General features: G+C 44.0%; 1 pseudogene; it reads left to right on the top strand.

Annotated features, from left to right (window-relative positions):
• Positions 1 to 3,587: 3,587 nt before the first annotated feature.
• On the top strand, positions 3,588 to 5,486 carry LOC142435542 (WW domain-binding protein 11 pseudogene; annotated as a pseudogene).
• Positions 5,487 to 7,545: the final 2,059 nt, after the last annotated feature.

Raw genomic sequence — 7,545 nt, 5'->3', positions numbered from 1 at the left:
AGACCATCCTTTATACTCCCTCGGGATCCCTTTGCTCTGCTTCCTCCACTGCTCCATTGCACGCCCCCAGTGTTTGCCTCAGTGTGGCAGGGTCAGCTCAGTCGCACATCCCCCATTATGTCTCAGGTGCTGTCCCGTGTAGGGCCATGTGTTGGTGCAGGATGTCGCATCTCGTAGTGTGGCCAGCTGAATGGTCCTCTCTGTATGATGGGCCCTTCTAGCTGGTCTATCGACCTTGGGCTTGGTGGACCCAGGTGTACTCCACTACGTCCTTTCTCCTTCTTTTGTTTCGGCTTCCTTCTGGATGTGGTGTGGTGGGTCAGTTCCTTTCCCACTCCACACGATCTATTTTTGTTTTCTGTGGTATTCCCTTTGAGTGTGGGGGTCGGCCTAATTCTGGTTTGGGCCAGCGTGTCGTCCAGCCTCTTTGTGTAGACCTCTGTACTTTGCGTTGCCCTCCTTGTTTGGTGTGTCATGGTGGGGTCCGTATGCATGTTCCAGATCTGTGGGGACACAACCGATACTCTCCCCCGGGTGGGTTAGTACCCTGCCCCCCCCCATTCCATCAATTCGATTCTCCCCCTCCTGGTTCTCCCTCTCCCTTCTCCCCTACTCCTTCTTTATGCTGGGCTCTCATGTACCTCCCTAAGTGTGGCCTGCCCTCCCTCCAACTATCTATGCTTCCCCCCGTTTATTGTGGGATGGATGTTTATTCTTCTATTTCTGTCATGCTGATTGTACTTACCTCAGGGGACTCATGTTGTACCTCTCCCTTTGGGTCTGGTTTACCTCGCTTAACATAATTCCTTACAGCTCTTCCCATGAAATAACATGTTTCATGTGCTCATCGGTGCTTTTCAGTACTGCATAATACTCCATTGTGTGTGTGCCAAAGTTTTCTAATCCACTCATCTATCGATGGAAACTTAGGCTGTTTCCAAGTCTTTGCCATTGTGAATTGTGCCACAATAAACATTGGAGCGCATATGACTGGTAGTGTTTTATTTGCTGCTTCAACCGGGTATATGCCCAGTAGAGGGATGGCTGGGTCATAAGGTAGATCAATTTCAATTTTCTTTAGGTATCGCCAGATTGCTTTCCACAGTGGCTGTACAAATCTGCACGACCACCAGCAGTGGAGGAGGGTTCCTACTTCACCACAGCCCCTCCAACACTTGTTGCTCTCTGATTTACTGATCTAGGCTAGCCTCAGGGGTGTTAGGTGGTATCTCATGGTTGTTTTGATTTGCATTTCTCTTATGGCAAGGGACTTCGAGCACTTTCTCATATGCTTATTGGCCATATTGATCTCCTCTCTAGTGAAAGTTCTTCTCAATTCTTTTGCCCACTTCCTTAGGGGGTTAACTGTTTTTCTCTTTTTGCAGGTCACGATGGTGTTGTAGATTTTAGTAATGAGGCCTTTGTCTGATGTGTCATTACTAAAAATCTTCTCCCAGTCTGTGGGTTGCCTTGTCACCCTCTTGACGAAGTCTTTCGGGGTGCACAGGTGTTTTATTCTTATTAGATCCCATTTGTCAATTTCCAGTTCACCTGTGTGTGTCACCTTCCCTGTTGCAGTGAGCCTATGTGCTCCCTGGGCCAGTGCTCTGAGATTAGTCCTGATTCCCTCCTTAATAGTCCTGATGGTTTGGGGTTTGACTTCTAGATCTGTGATCCACCTTTAGTGTATTCTTGTGCATGGGGTGAGGTAAACGTCTTGTTTCATCTTTCTACATGTGGATATCCATTGTTTCCAGCACCACTTATTAAAGAGGGCATGTGCTTCCCACTTGACGTTTTTGGGACCCTTGTCGAAGATCAGTTGTCTATATGCTGATGATTTTACTCCTGGGCTTTCTATTCTTTTCCACTGGTCTGAGTGTCTATCCTTGTGCCAGTACCATGCTGTTTTGACCACTGTAGCTGTGTAGTAGGCATTAAAATTGGGTAGGGCGAGTCCTCCTATTTTATATTATATTTAAGAAGTTTGCTTCCTGGCTGTAACAAATGTAGGAAATTCCCCTAAACCAGCAAGAGCCCTGATCACAGGATGTTCCACCAATGTATTTCCTCAAAATTGTTCACTTGCTCTGACCAAACTTTTGTTTTCTACTGTCCCTAAACACTGGTTGTAGAAAACACAGTCTGCTTACCCTTGAGGCTGGAGACCGAGAATTTGGAAGCAGTTTCTCCTCTGAGTCAGCCAATTTTCACCACTTTTTTGAGTGCCCACTCATGTGCTTCAGTCATCCGCTGTAACAGACTCTCAAATTCCTATATTCTATTTTTGTACCTATAGACAGAATGTACATTACAGATGCCTAGAATATGATGTTGCACAAGTGAGCTGTAAAATAAGGAATGTAAATTCAGGGTTTCCACATTAGCCACCTACCCAGACACCCCACCATAGAGAAAACCTGATTCTAATGTCAATTTTAACAGTCAGTATGCTGAACCCAACAAAAAATTAGATAATATTTTTTCCGAAGCAACAGTACCCCACCTCTCTCTATTCCATTTTCCATCGTGATTGTAGTGGTTTAAAGTTCTATGAACCGTGAAAAAAAAGCATTCAACCTACCCACACCATTCTAACATTGTTGGTTTTTGCTTTTTAAAATTCTGCCGTCATGTATTGGTCTACATCTTACATCTTAAAGAAATCTGGGTCTGAAATAAGGATGTGCCCAAACTTGTGCAAATATTAGCCTTTTTGCAAAATCTTCCACTTTTGTACACTGTAACTTTTTGAAAAAAATCACATGCTAGTTCAAGCAATTTTTTGGAAAAAAATGCAAACTAAAGATAATGCAAAGTTTGTCTTTAAAAAAAAAGATATATCCGTGTGTTTTGTTTACAAAAGCTTGTCCCATTTTGAAACTAAGGGTCAGTATCAGTACTCAACAGTCTGGTGTGAGTCCCTCAGTGCTGAGTCTGTGTTTGACCCCAATAAACCTCTTAATGCTGCACTTGGTCTCTGCTCATTCTGTTTATGAACAACCTGCATACAATACAGTAATCCTAAGCATTCTTCATGTTTGCCACCTGAATGCCTTTTTAAGTAAACTCTATTCATGTCCCCTGCCCATTTCCTGCTTTGGGTTAATTTTTTCCTTGTTGAAGTTTTATGTAACTTTTAGAGATTAGTGTAGTTAGTTTCCTGCTTATATTACTGCAAAAACCTAATTAGTATCACCTTTTAAAAGGATCAACTCTTCCCCATATAATGTGTGTGGATGTTTTGTCATAAATTCTCTCTGGTGAGTGAGTGAAGGGCCTGACGAAGCAAGATGACCTTGGAGACTCTCTTGGCCCATTTCCCTCAGCACCCGGAGCCCCGCAGAAGGGTTTTGTTTTCTCATTTTAAGTAAAAACAAAAGATTGTCATCATGGGGCAGAGATCTACATCATCCACCAAGAGTGGAAAATTTATGAAGCCCACAGACCAGGCTCAAAAGGAACCCCGGAAGAGAGAATTGAAATGTATATGTATGAACTGTGATAAGAATTGTATGAGCCCCAATAAATTGTTTAAAAAAGTTAAAAAAAAAAGAGAGAGAGAATTGAAAAAGAGCAAAAAATAACGCATGATGGTACGAGCTGCAGTTTTGAAGATGAAGGATCCCAAACAGATTATCCGGGACATGGAGAAATTGGATGAAATGGAGTTCAATCCAGTGCAAAATGAGAAGGTGTTGAAAGACAAGCGTAAAAAGCTCCGTGAAACCTTTGAACGTATTCTACGGCTCTATGAAAAGGAGAATCCGGATATTTACAAAGAATTGAGAAAGCTAGAAGTAGAATATGAACAGAAGAGGGCCCAACTTAGCCAATATTTTGATGCTGTTAAGAATGCTCAACATGTGGAAGTTGAGAGTATTCCTTTGCCAGATATGTCCCATGCTCCTTCCAACATCTTGATCCAGGACATCCCACTTCCTGGTGCTCAACCACCCTCTATCCTTAAGAAGACTTCAGCCTATGAACCTCCAACCCGGGCAGTTTCAATACTTCCTCTTCTTGGACATGGTGTTCCACGTTTGCCCCCAGGCAGAAAACATCCTGGTCCTCCTCCAGGCCCCCTCCTCCTCAAGTCTTGCAGATGTATGGTCGGAAAGTGGGCTTTGCTCTAGATCTTCCCCCTAGGAGGCGTGATGAAGATATGTTATATAGTCCTGAACTTGCTCAGAGAGGTCATGATGATGATGTTTCTAGCACCAGTGAAGATGATGCCTATCCTGAGGATATGGACCAAGATAAGCATGATGACAGCACTGATGACAGTGACACAGACAGATCTGATGGAGAGAGTGAGGGGGATAAATTTGTGCACCGGGATGATAATGAGAGAGACAACAATGAAGAAAAGAAGTCAGGTCTGAGTGTACGATTTGCGGATATGCCTGGAAAATCCAGGAAGAAAAAGAACTTGAAGGAGCTGACTCCTCTTCAAGCTCTGATGCTTCGGATGGCAGGTCAGGAAATTCCTGAGGAGGGACGAGAAGTGGAGGAATTTTCAGAAGATGACGATGAAGATGATTCTGAAGCAGATAAACAATCACAGAAACAACATAAAGAGGAATCTCTTTCTGATGGCACATCTACTGGTTCTTCACAACAGCAGGTGCCTCCCCAGTCTGTTCCTCCTTCCCAGATGCAAGCACCTCCAATGCCAGGACCTCCACCTCTTGGACCACTGCCTGCTCCACTGTTAAGGCCCCGGGACCACCTACGGGCCTTCCTCCTGGACCACCGCCAGGGGCTCCTCCATTCCTGAGACCACCTGGGATGCCAAGACTTCGAGGGCCTTTACCCCGACTTTTACCTCCAGGACCATCCCCTGGGCGCCCTCCAGGCCCCCCTCCAGGCCCTCCTCCAGGCCTGCCTCCTGGCCCCCCTCCTCGAGGTCCTCCACCAAGGCTGCCTCCCCCTGCACCTCCTGGTATCCCTCCACCTCGTCCTGGCATGATGCGCCCACCTTTGGTGCCTCCACTTGGACCTGCCCCACCTGGGCTTTTCCCACCGGTCCCTTTACCAAACCCTGGGGTTTTGAGTGCCCCTCCCAACTTGATTCAGCGGCCCAAGGCGGATGACACAAGTGCAGCCACCATTGAGAAGAAAGCAACCGCAACCATCAGTGCCAAGCCACAGATCACCAATCCCAAAGCAGAGATTACTCGATTTGTGCCCACTGCACTGAGAGTCCGTCGGGAAAACAAAGGAGCTTCTGCTGTTCCCCAAAGGAAGTCAGAGGATGATTCTGCTGCACCTCTTGCCAAAGCAGCCCCCAAATCCGGCCCTTCTGTTCCCGTTTCAGTACAAACTAAGGATGATATATATGAAGCTTTCATGAAAGAGATGGAAGGGCTACTGTGACAGCTTTAGCTGCCAGAACTGGCATCTGAAGCTGTTTGAGTTATTTTTAATATTTTCTTGTAAATATTTTATAATATTTTGCCTGTAGTGAAATGGATCCCATGTCATTTCCTATTACAAAACAGGATTGTGGGAAGAAAATGTACAATTCTCGGATTAAAATTATTTCCTGCTCATCTCAAAAAAAATTCTCTGTGGTGGATGGATTTATTTCTTGGCTTTATATTCTGTTCTTTTGTGATATGTATCTTTTCTGTGGTAGCACCGAATCTGGTGTCAATTTAAGGATTAAGAGTTTAGGGGTCCGTCGTCTGGAGCTAGCCAATGAGACTTCTGTGTGGGCATGACCTTCTCCTGAGAATTCTGGGAAATCTGGTACTTCCTTCTTGGAGGCAGAAGATACTTTTTATCTCTCTGCTACTTCCTAGGAGACATTGCAGAAGACAAGCCACATGGACATAACCAGACCTCAGAAGCCAGAGAAGCCACAGAGATGTTTCTAATGACACTAGAATCAAGGACTTTCTACCCACTGGCCTGTGATCTTCTGCATTCAGCATCATTGAATATGTTTCATGAGTCTGAAGAGGACTTGATAGATTGACATCGGAAAAATACGGGCTAACATCGGATTTATGGACTTAATCTGGACTGGGATGTTTTCTCAATGTTCAGTTGCTCTTTCTTAAATACATATGTGTGTCCATGGGATATTTTCTCTAGGCTACCTAGACTAACACATTATCACACCATCATGCTGTTTCTGAGTATTTTAGCTGTAGATTTTGAGAATGGTAATGGACAGAATTCTTGAATTCTCAAAATAGGATAAGAGATTATAGGGAAGGTTTTGTTAGTTGTTGGCCTAGTTGTTGACTCATCATCATAGCCAAGTAGAACTTCTGACTCCAATTTTCTTTATTTTTATTAATCGTTTTATTGTGGGACTCCTAGAAATCGTAGAACACTCTATCTTCAATTGCATTAAGCACACTTGTATATATGCCATCAACATTTCCAAAACATGTTCTTTCTACTTGAGCCCTGGGTATTGGCTCCTCTTTTTTTGCCCACCCTCATCCATTGTCACCCTCTTGAATTCTTGGTCAATTTTGTCTCTGAGTTTCAAAACTGACATTTTAGAAGTTCCTCTTGGTGGGCTTAACCCATAAACTTTATGATTAGTTTTTTTTTAGCATTTTTCTGTTGGTGTTGAAGTAATCAGTGTATGGATAGTGACTTAAAATGTGCAAAGAAGTTCACTGATATGTTTGCTTGTGATTATTTTCTTTTCTAGTTATTAAACAACAGTTACTTGTTGGGCTGCTAACAGCAAGGCCAATGGTTCTACACCAGCTGATCCTTTTGTAAAGATAGTATCACAGCCTTTAATAAAGAATTTATGTCTGGAACCCCTAAAGGACAGTGCTAATATGCCTAAAATGCCCCAGTGAAGAGCTGGAATTGATGACAGCGACTTTGCAAGTTACTTAAAAATGCTGCATTTCAGTGGTGGTGTACTTGGTTATGTGCTGGGATGCAATTTGAAAGGTCAGCTATTGGAAACCACCAGCTGCTCCACAGGCGTAAGACAGGATTTCTGTACCTGTACAGGCTTTGTCTTCATGAACACAGTCACAATCTCAGAAACTTAAGGGGCGTGGTTCTCCACTTTCTTACTTGGTCACTCTGAGTGAACAGCAACTCCAAGGCATTGAGAGGTATTAAACATTAAAGTAGTTGGAGGGAAGTAGTTCACCTTGGTCCCTGTTCTAACTCCTAACATTTCCCCCCTGAAGAGGTATGGACCCAAATCTTTGGGGTACCTGGCAACGAAATTTCTAGCTTCTTCCTGCTAGCAAAGGGGTCAAATTGGGGCTTTGAGTCCATATCCTTCCTACTCTGTTGGAAGGGGTTTTCCATTCAGGATCCACGATGGATCAAGTTGAGCTGGTCCAGGAGCTGGTGGTCCTAAAGCTGGCACACTTGGTTCAGAGACCTAGGTAACTTGAGAACTTCAGGAAGAAACAAACAGGTGGACAGTTTAGGTGAGATGGGGGCAAGGTTGTGAGATGACAGTGACCTTGTTGACGGGTTAGTATCACAGGAAGTTAAAAAAAAAGAAATCTTAGGACTGACAGTCATGGATGTTGGTTCACTTTAAGC

The sequence above is a fragment of the Tenrec ecaudatus genome, chromosome Y (assembly GCF_050624435.1).
Source record: "Tenrec ecaudatus isolate mTenEca1 chromosome Y, mTenEca1.hap1, whole genome shotgun sequence".
Lineage (NCBI taxonomy): Eukaryota > Metazoa > Chordata > Mammalia > Afrosoricida > Tenrecidae > Tenrec > Tenrec ecaudatus.
The sequence above is the reverse complement of the archived record's forward strand: the minus strand, read 5'-3'. Positions and strand labels throughout refer to the sequence as shown.